The following is a 12243-nucleotide window of genomic DNA, read 5'->3' on the forward strand; positions in this document are numbered from 1 at the left end:
GATAATTGAGCCCTGCGGAACCCCACAATTGAGGGTCCACGGGGCTGATAACCTCTCCCCAAGCTGTACTCTGAGGACGGTCCCCGAGGAAGGATCAGAGCCATCCAAGCTCAAGGCCACCAATTCCCAACCCAGAGAGTCTCCCCAGGAAGATACCGTGGTTGATGGTATTGAAGGCTGCCGAGATGTCAAGAAGGACCAACAGAGATATTTTACCCCTGTCAGCCTCCCTCAGCAGGTCATCATGCAGGATGACCAATGCCGTTTCTGTACCACAGCGAGGCTTGAAGTCCAACTGGAACAGATCCAGGGCATGTGTTGCATCCAAAAGAGCCTGAAGCTGATCAGCCACCACCATCTCATCCACTTTGCTGATGAAAGAAACTTTGGCGACGGGCCTATAATTGCCAATTTCATCTGCCGCCAAATTAAGTTTCTTCGTTATGGGCCAAATGAGTTTCTCCTTGATGGCATGAGGAACCCTGCCCTCAAGGAAAGACCCATTAATTATTGCTGTGGCCTATTTGGTTGTTATCGGCCTGGCTGCTTTGATTAGCCAGGCTGGGCAAGCGTCAAGGGAGGAGGTGGTGGGCATGACAGTAATCAAGTGCTTTGTCCACATTATCTGGCATCACAGGCTGAAAAAGATCTAGAGTCACCGGGCAAGACGGAGTGCTGGACATCTCTGCTCGACTCACTCTATTTAAAGAAGGAGAGAGCTCCTGGCGGATGGCCTCCACTTTATATTTTAAAAATGCTGCAAATTGGTCCGGTGAAAGACTAGGGGGAGGCCCATCACTCAAACCAATTCCGGATAGATCGCGCACTATACGGAACAGATCCGCCTGCTGATTTTAAGCTTCGCTTATCCAGTTAGCGAAGTATGCATGACTAGCAACCTTTACCTTAGTCAGGTAAAGGTTAGTTGCGACCCTGACAGCTATCCAATTATAATCCGTCGGGTTCTTCCTCCACATGCGCTCTAGCCTTCGCCTAAGCTGCTTCATCGCTCGAAGGTCCCGGTTAAACAAGGTAGCAGGCTGAGCTCTGCAATGGAGAGGGCGTTAAGGCACGATCACGTCTATAACCCTGGTGGCGGTGGTAAACCAGCCATCAACCAGAGTCTCGACAGGAGCACCAACTAGGTCAGCCATAACTCCTCTCATGGCATCCTGGAATCCTACAGCATCCAGTAGCCTTCGACGGTGGACCATAGAAATAGGTCCCTGCTCCCTGCAAGGGGGGAGAGCCACTGAGAGGTTACATTTTATTAGATGGTGATCTGACCATGATAAGGGGACTGACATGATGTCACTCACTACCAGACCACACTCACTCCAATTGGTGGAGGGCTGTTGGGTAGGGCCGTTGACATGTTGGGACATGTTCAAGGAAGCCATGGTTTCCAAGAACTCCTGGCCCAGAAGTCTCTGCCTCCACGTGAATGTTGAAATCACCCAAAAACAGCAGCTTCGGGGATCTCAACAACGCCGTGGAGACAAAGTCCACCAGCTCCAGTAGGGAAATGGCTGGTTCGCGGGCAGTGCGGTAACACAGCAAGATCCCAATACCATCCCTGGCCCCAATCGACATGTGGAGGGCTTCTAGACCCGATTTTACCACCAAGGAGCGCCTAGGAACTTCCAAGACCTTTTTATATACAATGGTTACTCCCCCCGCCCCTCCAGTCTACCCTGGTGCTGGACAGCATAACCGGGTGAACAGGCAAGTGTTGGGGGGGACCCCCCTCTCTGCCAATCCATGTTTTGGTTATGCATGCCAGGTCTGCATCCTCCTCCAGGATGAGATCGTAAATCTCCTGGGACTTAGTGGATACAGACCTGGCATTCAACAGCACCAGTTTTAGAGTGGAAGACTGGCTGGTCTACTACCTTGATGCTGACGGTTGATCACAGTCCCAGAACAACGAACATGTTTCAAGCATCTATAGCATGAGACAACATATAAGCCTGGACTGTCTGAATTCAGTAAATATTATTGGATCTTATGCAAAACATGATGAGTCACTCTGTTTATTGAGCTTGGTTGGTTGCCCGAGACCCCCTTTGTCAAAACCCCCCGGTTTCTTCTCATTTGCAATGGGAGACCCATGAACCAGCATGCATTGGATCTCAAAAGGGTGCGATCCTGAGCTTTTGGATGGTATTTCATTCTCTATATGCTGGAACTGATAGTAGGATCCCAAATCATAGCAACATGTTTCCTCTGGTTTTCCCTGGCTGACCAGGGCCTTGGGGTTCAGGAAATCCTCTGCCCTACAATTATCCCAACCATTATGTTTGACACCTGCTTCCTTTGCAAAATTTACAGACCCCCTGGGCCCCTTAGCAGAATTCAGCACAACAAGTTGTTCTCCTACCCTGCTATTATATAGTCTTGTCTCCCTCTTCCTGTGAGTAAACCCTGTGGAAGTTTACCGCCCGTGGGCTCCACTTCAAGGCAATGCTTGGCTTGAAGAAATAGGGAATGTGTAGTTGATTCAGGGCGAATCATTTTTTCATGAAGCTTGATGAATAGAGCAAAGTAAGCTTGATTGAGCTTTTACATTGAAGTCTACATTTCAAACCTCTCTTTTGTCTTTGTTGTGTTGTTTCTTGTGCTGTCTAAGGAAGGCATTGAACTCACAAGATTAGAAATTGTCAGGTGACAATGCAGGTTGGCTTTTCCAACTGGGGCCATTTTTTGCTGGCTTTCAGGTTAGTCTTCTTCTTCTTCCTCTTCCGCCTCCTCAGCTTTCCTCATACTTCTAACAAGATTTTGAACACCCTCAGATATAGGAGAGAGCCAGATGTTCCATATACTCTCCCTCCTTCTAGAGAAGATGTTCTCATTGGAGAAACTGTGTCTGTTTTCTTTCCTGAAATGCCTTCACCCCAGTTTAAGGTGCGTCCAGAAATCTCACCAAGAGGAGTGTAAGTACCTCTTTATTGTTTGAAGTAACTGTACTGGATCTGTCATGGTGTAAAAGCACTCTGCTTATATTATCTGGCTTTAGTCTGAGTGCTATTTCACCAACCCATAGGCTTTTTAAAAGTTGTTACTTAAAAGAATCAAAAGAATTGCACAGACTGGCTGGTTGATTCAATTTGGACCAAGAAAGAATGGCACACAAGCAAGTGGCTAAGGGCTCCCAGAGGACTTTCCCTCTTTTCCTCCCATTGTGCACCCCCCATAGTCTTCTTCATGAAGCAGCCCAAACATACTATCCATTGAAAGAGCCTCCCTCTACACCCCCACCCCAGCTCTCTGACCTTTTTTCAATACTGTTTTAAGCAGCCCAGGTTTGTTCCACTGTATTACACTACCCACAAAAAGCAGTGGAGTCTCCTAAGGGCTAGAAACTTGTCCCCCAAGCTTAATTAAAAACTGGGAAATCCGAGCTGCTAATAGTGTAACAGGGAATAGAAGGCATATCTAAAATCTGGACCAACCCATTCAACTAGCCCATATTGTATCTGAAAGTTTACATTGCTTTCCGGATATTTTTCATATGATGGCATAGTCCACATTTCTTCAGAGGGGCACATTCACAGAAAGATGTCTTGGACGGGTGCCGTGGACTCTTACCAACAGAAATTTAGTGTCCCCCAGAACACTTTTAATTAGGTGTGAATTTACCCCAGATGCGATACTGGGTGTTGTTGGTCATTTTGCAGAATGTTTGTGATCAACCACGAGAGTGATCAAAGGAGAGTGAATGGGTTTGAGATCAGTGAAATGACCTAAGGGTTCCTCATGTTTGTTGTCACAAAACAAGTATCTTGTCCAGTTCCACAAGAGGGACAAATGAAACATTCACCCAATAAATTAAGATGGAGACAGACGCCCAAATTGGTTTTGCTTGGAAGATCATCAATGTTATAGCAGTTCATTTTCTTTCTTTCTCTGATGTCACGATGTAAGACCCTGTGAAACTCTCATTCCAGCATCATCCCTAAAAACTACCAGCACGTCCTGGCCTTTCTGTTTGCCATTCATGAGATCAACAAGGACAACAAGCTGTTGCCAAATACCACACTGGGATCTGCTGTGGCTGGTGATTTTTTCAGTGCATGGAGAGCTTGTAAGGCCACCCTCAAACTGCTTTTCAAATCACGAGGGAATTCGTTGAACTACTACTGTGAGAAGGGGGCAAGGCTCCTGGCTGTCATTGGTGCCTTAACCTCCCCCAGCTCCATCCAGATGGCCAACGTCTTAAGCACCTACAAAGTGCCACAGGTATGTCGTTTCATGTGCTGGCAGAGAGAAAGCCTTTAAGAAGGAGATAATGGGAGATTGTACTTGGAGAGGTGGTTGGTTATGCTTGGATCAGAAAGGGTGCCCCATTTGCAAATGGGAGAGAGAGAGACAGAGAGAGCTGCTCTTGCCTTGATACTGATCATCAGCTCCCTGTGTTTTTTTACTATAGATTGCACACAGAAAGGGATCTACTGCCCCGTAGAGATGCTGCCAACTCAGCCTTGCTAGGGACTGCTTGGAATCAGCAGCCAAAGGGCACATTCTCTATGGCTTTGAGTAACCTTTAAACTGCAGAGCTGGAAGGGACCCGATGGATCCTCAAGTCCAACCTCTTTCCGGGAAGCACAATCGGGAATAGAACTCCCAACCTCTGGCTCCAGAGCCAGAGATCTAAACCAATGAGTAATCCAGCAGTTTTCAAGATGTCTTTCACATGAGCACTAGAACTCGAAAGTTTAGCTTTTTAGAAGTAAACCAAAGACATGGCTATTTAGGCAGTCTTTTCCTTCTGCTGTATTTTTAATATCTGTATTTTTATATCTTGGATTTTTGATTGTTATTGGTTTTATTGTTTTTAAACTTTGTTATGCCACCCAGAGTAGACTATCTGTCTCGATGGACGGGGTGTAAATCTAATTAAATAAATAAATAAATAAATAAATAAAATAGAAAATCAATCATTTAGTTATTCCACCAGTTTTTTTTCAAGCTTCTCTGCAAATGCCTCTCACATAATCAATCATTCTTCATGAAATTATAGAATTGGGTTTTCACATTGTGGCATACAGGAAACTAATGTATTTGAAGTGAGAGCCTAGGTCCACCCAATTATAGACAATAGCACTGGCCCTCTCTGAGCTTCAGACAAGACGATGCGGGTGTTTAAAAACCATATTGAGATGGTAGGGTGTATATCTTTACTGTCGGGCTGCTAGGACTGTGGGTGTGCACAACAGGTGCTTCTCATAAAGCATAAAGTATTGTGTGTGTGAGAAAAGAGCTTCCCTCTATCCACTTTATCCATCCCCGCCATAATTTTTTACATCTCAATCATGACTACCTACAATAGAATTGGCCTTCTTCATGGCGGCCGCACACTGGGTTGACAGTTTTCTTGAGCTTTCTATGAAGGTTCATGTATGTGGGCTTCCTCTTTCTTAAATAAATCACGAGACTCAGTGTAATCAAATGGATTGGTATTATTTATTAACTCACCCAATCGGGTATTAACATTAACTTGGTCTTTTGTCTGAATCTCTTGTTCAAGCAACAGCTCTGACAAGGGTAACCACAAATTCTCTTCAAAAGGGTTAAGACAAGTAACATTCCAAGGCCTAGAGACCACCCGCTCGTTTCCAACTGTCTCAAGTTCGGGTTCAGTCTGGTTTAAAAGCGGGAGGGTCTTTTCATCCCCCATCCATCCCCGCAACGGGGTTCCCTCTCCTTCTGAGTCACCCCAAAGTCCAGGAAACACCCCATCTTCCGCAGCTCTTCAAGATGCCATGCCCAGCGTGCCTTGTTCTCTCTGCCGATGGCCTCCTTCTCTTCTCTAAGCTTTCTCCTCCATTCCCAGGTCTCAGACTCACCCCAATAGGAAGGTCTCTGGGGTAGGCCTATTCTTCTAAGGCTCTCTGCTTCAGCCTTGGGCACCCGAACCTGTTCCCATTTCCCTGTATCCCAACAGTCTCCCAACCACTTGGGATATTGTCCCAGGCTGTATTTATTTCCTCTAACCCCCCTTCTGCCAGAGCTCGCCCTTTTTCCTCTTTTCCCGCCATTTTTACCTTCTATGGAGTGGCCACACTTAACCCTCTCAACTCTTTCTCTAGGTCTTGGGTATCCACTGCATGCGATATCCCTTTTTCCCTCATGATCTTCTGCTCCAGCTCTCGGGTATCTATCCCTTGATCTTTCTTTTAGGGTGGGGTAGGAGGTGGGGTTGTTTGAGTCCCTTTGGATGTCTTAAGGAGAGATGGTTCCACCAGGAAGACCGCTTGTCTCTGGTCTTCCCCTTCACAATGTCCACCAGCTCACCAAGGTCTCTTTCATAATCTGTCACGGACAGCTCAGAACCCATTAACTAAAGTTTCATTTTATTTTCCCCAGTGTGCATTACTTTACAAGTTCTTATATTGCAACACATTTGCCATTTTGCTGCCCATTCTCCCAATCTGGAGAGATCCTTCTGGAGGCTCTTCACAACCCCTCCTGATCTTCACTACCCAGAAAAGTTTTCTGTCATCTGAAAACGTGGCCACTAGCACATGAATGATGACCCAATGATTTGATATTTCTAGGACACAAATCATTTTTGTTATTCCCCTCTTGCTCTAGCTTTCCTATGGCTCTTTTGACCCTGTGTTGAGTGACCAAACCCAGTTCCCCTTTTTCTTCCGGATGATTCCAAATGAAGAACCTCAGTATGATGGGATTGTTGAGCTGCTCAAATATTTTGGGTGGAACTGGATTGGCCTCCTCCTATCCAGTGATGGCACTGGGGAAGCGTTTCTCCGAACCCTGAGGCCAAGGCTCTTGCAGAACGGCATCTGTGTCGCTGTGACTGAATTCCTTCCAGTGGTGACAACCTACACTTCGAACAAGAGAATTACTACACTCCTGGGCAGCCTGTTCTCTGCACTCCGGTTGCACCCGCTCAATGTATGGCTCATCCATGGAGATGGCCTATCTATGGAGGGTTTACGAATAGTTCTAGTTAACTCAGAAATTGTCCAGAATCGGCCAATGGAAAAAGTTTGGATCATAACAGCCCAGTGGGATTTCACCTCTGTTCTCCCTTGGGATCCATTCACAGCAAAGTCCCTCAATGGCACCTTGTCCTTCTCCCTTCACTCCAATGTGGTGCCAGGATTTCAAGATTTTCTTGAGAGGTTGAACCCCTATAAGTCAAATGTTGTCTACATCCAACCATTCTGGCAAACTGCATTCATGTGCTCACTTCCAGCGTATGACTTGCTTTTACCAAGTACCTGCACTGGGGAAGAGAGTCTTGGGAGCCTCTCTCGGTCCGTGTTTGAGCTGGAAATGTCTGGGCAGAGCTACAGTATCTACAATGCAGTCTACGCTGTGGCACATGCTCTCCATGCCATGTCCTCACCCACAGCAAAACAGAGAGCCATGAGGACTAGAGACAGAGAGGGTCATTTGGCTGGTCAACCTTGGCAAGTAAGTTAGGCTTCCTCCAGGCTGCAGACAAAGTGTAAGGAGCTTCCTTGTGGACAGATAGAGAAATTAATGTAATATGCCTTAGCTCCCTATTTCTTCCAGAACATGGTGAAGTGACACCACCTGTTCACTTTCTGAGGATTATTGTATTTGCCGGTGTACAAGATGACTTTTTTGGCCCAAAAAATATGCCTCCAAGTTGGGGGTTCATCTTGTACACTTCATTTGGGCTAGGAAGGAGCTGCTGCCGCCACCGCCATTAAGTGAGTGACGCGGGGCTGCGCTGGCCGGAGAGGAAGGCAGGGTGGTCGGTCCAGATGGAGGGAGGGAAGCAGAGCAGGCTCACTCGTGTGCCACCGGAGAGCTGCTTCACCTTCCCCTCCTCTGCCGCCCACTCGCCTGCCCTTTCCATCTTGCCCTCGTCATTGCCGGCCATGAACCTCTAGGGCGGGCCCGGGCAGAGCCCTGGGCAGCCGCGGCCGGCACCGCGGCAGAGCCGTCCACTCTATATTTTGAGTGGAAATGTTGGGGGGGGGGGTTGTCTAATACGCCCAGTCAACTTGTACGCTGGCAAATACGGTATTTGGTTAAAGAACATTTAAAGAGTCTTTCCCATACATGGTAGCATCAATTTTTTAAATGAGGCCTGAGTATTTAAGAAGTGGTAAAAACATGTTGATTCTTCTGTCCAGGACCCCTCTGTTGGGAGAAAGGTGGGGTATTCAATATAGAAATAAAATATAGTTGCTGAGATGAAATACTATGTCCACTAACACAGAACAGTGATAGAATCTGGCAGAGCATATTTTCAAAATCTCTCTGAGAAATCCTGCACTTTCTGTGGCCCTAATAATGTTCTTACTCTCATATGGACTTCATGGAAGCTTTTATAGCCAACACTGACTTTTAGGTCACTACTAAGGATCTATGGTGTGTACCAACTTCTGGATAGTGGGTAGACTGGTGCACTGGGATTGTGGAGATGAGTGTTCAAATTCCACTCTGGAGCTGTGGAACAGGTAGAACCATCGGGTTATGGTGCTGGCAAAACCAATTCTTATATATCTCCCTTACCTTGGAAGCCTTTTGAGGTTCTGACTTGATGGCCCGTATCTAACTGATGATACAGGAGACCAGAGCACAACTATCCCATTATTGTGGTTTGTATTTTCCATTTTGGTGTTGCTGTAATCTTCCTTCCATTCCAAGATATTAACTCAAGCCAGGGCAGGTGATGAATAACCCCCTGGATGTCACTGAACAGAGCTTGTCATGTGAGGTGAACACCGGACATTCCTCTAAAAGTAGTGTAAATGGCCGTCCTCATCGTCCCCAGTTTCCCCTCACCTTCGCCCAGTCATGTAGGTTGGGTTGAGAGATTGTTACAGCTATGAATGAGGTCAACTGTTGAGTTTCATGGCTGAGATTGGATCTGAGCCCAGGCTCTCCAGATCATCCAACACATGTCCTGCTGACGATTGTAACTTCAGGGTATCTGAAGCTCAAACAGCCTTGTTCTACTCCTGGGTCTTGAGCACAAGTTGAATGCTGTCCATTTCAAAGATGGAGCTTTGGCAGTAGAATCTCTTGGCTCAATGGAATTTCTGTGGAAGAAATCCAACACGGAGGTGGCAGTTGAGCCCTTCCCATGCAACAGAACGTCCTCGTCTTTTAGTCCGGAACTTCTACACATCTGGCTGCTTCTTCCTTTCAAAAAGACACACTCAATGGACTTCACATTGATTAATATAAATAGAATCATTCAAACATTTGCTGATGAATGAAAAGTTGCATTTACTGAAATTCCAGAAAGATAATTCAAACTCCTCTCTTACCATTTGCACTACAAGCAGCTCTTTCTCTCCCTAAATGTAGCTTCACTTTTTCCTGAGAAACGTCCGCTTCAACAACAGTGTTGGGGATGAAAACTTTTTCAACAAGAATGGGAACCTGGAATTTGGGTACGACGTCAACAACTTGGTGACCTTCCCCAATCGGTCCTTCCGGAGAGTGCATGTTGGTTGGATCGATCCTCATGGTCCTGATGGAAAGAAGTTCACCCTGAATGGAAGTGCCGTTGTGTGGAATCCCAAGTTCTATCAGGTGTCCATTCCTTTGTGGAAGGCTGCAAGCCACCCGATCCTCCCTGATGTTTAGAAAGCAACCCCATGATTTAAGCATTACCACACTGGGTTTGAGAAGATGAAGTTGTATTGAGATCTCATACAAGAAGGGATACATCTCCAGAGTTCTTGGCCATGAGGAGGGGTCATCCGTAGTGGCTCCATAACATATTTTAAGGGTCTTGGAAAGGCAATAAGGGACAATGCATATGAGGGATGAAAACCTGGGGAAAATTGGAATTGGGTTCCATTTCATAGACATGTGCTCTTAGGTCTTTAGTGGAACTTCTTTAGGACAAACATTAGTTAAATTTGGTTTAAGTAAGGTTCCTGCATTGATAAGGGAGAGAGACTTGGTGGGCTAATAGGTCCCTTCCCACGCCATTATTCTTTCTCACTCAGACACACACAGACATGGCCTCAGAAATCTCTCCTTCTCCCCCCCTCTCTTCCTCTTTGAAAATCAGCTAACACCGCCACGTTCCACTCCCCAGTTTTTTGTGTGGATGAAGGAGTTTCTTTTCAGTGGCCTTTGTATGGGCCACAACAGGCTTAGCGTTCTCCCCCTGCCTACGGACTCGTTCATCATTTTTTTCATTCACCTTCTCTCCCTGCCAGCTTATTACAAGGAAAGGCTAGAATCTGCCATCCCTGTAATCTGTTGGCCAAAGCATGAAGTTGTGGCTCTTTCAGAATTCAAATTTCCCTTTCTTTTCGTGTTTGTCCATGGTCCTTGTTGCCTTTCATGATCAGGGAGATCATTTCCTTCCTGGTCACCCACATCTGAAAAAGAACTTGGCCGTCTGAAATGGAAGCACCCTGCAATCATCATTGTGAGCTTGAGGAAATGACCCTATTTCCCTTAACCTCCCCCTTTTCTTCTTGGATGTCCTTATAGACAGTTCCTCGTGCCGCCTGTGTGGAGAGCTGCCAGCCCGGTTACAGCAAGATTGTCCAGCAGGGGGAGCCAGTCTGTTGTTACCAATGTGCTCGGTGCCCGGAAGGCAGAATTTCCATCCATGCTGGTAATTGGAAAAAGGGGCAGCTTCAATGAGGACAGAGTGTTACGGGGTCCCTGCTTTTTAATATTGGTCACATACCAACCCTTTTCCACTAAGATGGTTGCAAGGAGGGATGTCCAGAGATCTTTGGCTTACTCTGTGCCCCAGTAAAGGATCCCAGGCAGGGGTCCTTCTCGGATGACATGCCAAGTCAGTCCCTCTCTGGTTCTGTAGATTTCCATTTTGGTGGTTTTTTTTAAAAAAGGGGAGGGCGGCTTTGGACTGGGATTCAAGAAGGCTACAGAGCTCCATTAATGTTATGGATGCGGTCATCGGGAGGGTTTTATTTATCTCTGCTGGGACCAATTCCCTTTGGAGGTGATGAGCATCAGAACGCTAGAAGCATTTTGGGGGAAACAAGACAACCAATGGTCAGATATCCTTTGGTTTGGATCCCTGCATTGAGCAGGGCTTTGGACTCATTGGCATTATAGGTCTCTTGCAACTCAGTTCTTCTAGGATTCTATGTCCTTCTACTACCTGGTATGGTTGCTTCCCAGAAGGTTAGTAACTGGGAAAGCTTCCTGTGAGCCTCTTCTCCCAACATCTCCGAGCTCCTTGGTTCTTCAGGGCAAACAAAGCAAGCAGGTGGAGAAGGAAGGGAATAAAGTATATGTTGGAATGCAAATCCAAAAGAAAGAAAGCTTCCAGTTCACCTTTTGAAGAGAACCTTTGTTTCAAAGTGTCTTTTGTTTTCTTTCTGGATTTTAGATGCAGATCAATGTGAGAAGTGCTATGAAGATCGGTATCCAAACCAGGGACAGGATCATTGCTGTGACAAACCCAGACCTACTGGGATCTGCCACACGTTAACTAAGCTGCCACCAACCATTCCCTATAAGAAGTCACACAGACCAGGGATGGATTTTTAAACAAATAAAAGAACAAGGTTTATTTAAATACAACACACAGGGAAAATAAAATGATCAGGTGAATAAGATATAGTAACGTGGCTTAGTCTCATTCATACATGCATACAGTTTGGTTCACACAGAACCCTTAACTTGAAGCACAGACCCTGAACCTATCAGTTCTGGCTAACCATACAGACACCTGAACCTATCAGGTTGGTACTGACACACAGTAGTACCCTGTCTGACACACAGACTCCCACACCAGCTTCTTCTTCCCAGCTGCTGCTTCTTCACATCCCAGCGTCTACTGCTTCACCACACAGGCTTTACATATATATACAGTACAGCCCCTCCTCCTGATGTCCCGCCTTCCACTCCCCATAGGATGGAACTTTCCCTCCAAACCCATGACAGACAGGTAACATCAGTGCTGTATGTAACACCTCCCCTCTTTATAAGTTGTTTTGTAGGGGGAAAGCTAAGGTGCTTTTTCCCAAAAAACAACCTGGATAAAACACACAACAACAGTTATACATACAATATCATACTTACTTATACTTACATTCTAAGTTAACCATATCAATTAGGCATTTAAACATTTACCATATACATTACATCAATTTACCTTTATTCATACAAACCAAATTCAAAAAAACCAGGTACATTTAACCTTTTGTCATCAATATATATATAGTCCATGTTTCTTTCGCCGTCTTCATTCTTCAGGTCTTCTTGACAAGGCGTCAGCAACACAGTTCACTG

General features: G+C 45.9%; 1 long non-coding RNA gene across 1 annotated transcript; it reads left to right on the forward strand.

The window, feature by feature from the left end:
• The first annotated feature begins 42 nt into the window (after positions 1-42).
• Positions 43-4937, forward strand: LOC144583764 (uncharacterized). Its single transcript, XR_013537698.1, has 2 exons — positions 43-4239; positions 4430-4937. It is a non-coding gene; the product is annotated as an uncharacterized LOC144583764 (long non-coding RNA).
• The last annotated feature ends 7306 nt before the right edge of the window (positions 4938-12243 follow it).

The sequence above is a fragment of the Pogona vitticeps genome, chromosome 6 (genome assembly GCF_051106095.1).
Source record: "Pogona vitticeps strain Pit_001003342236 chromosome 6, PviZW2.1, whole genome shotgun sequence".
In the NCBI taxonomy this organism is placed as follows: domain Eukaryota; kingdom Metazoa; phylum Chordata; class Lepidosauria; order Squamata; family Agamidae; genus Pogona; species Pogona vitticeps.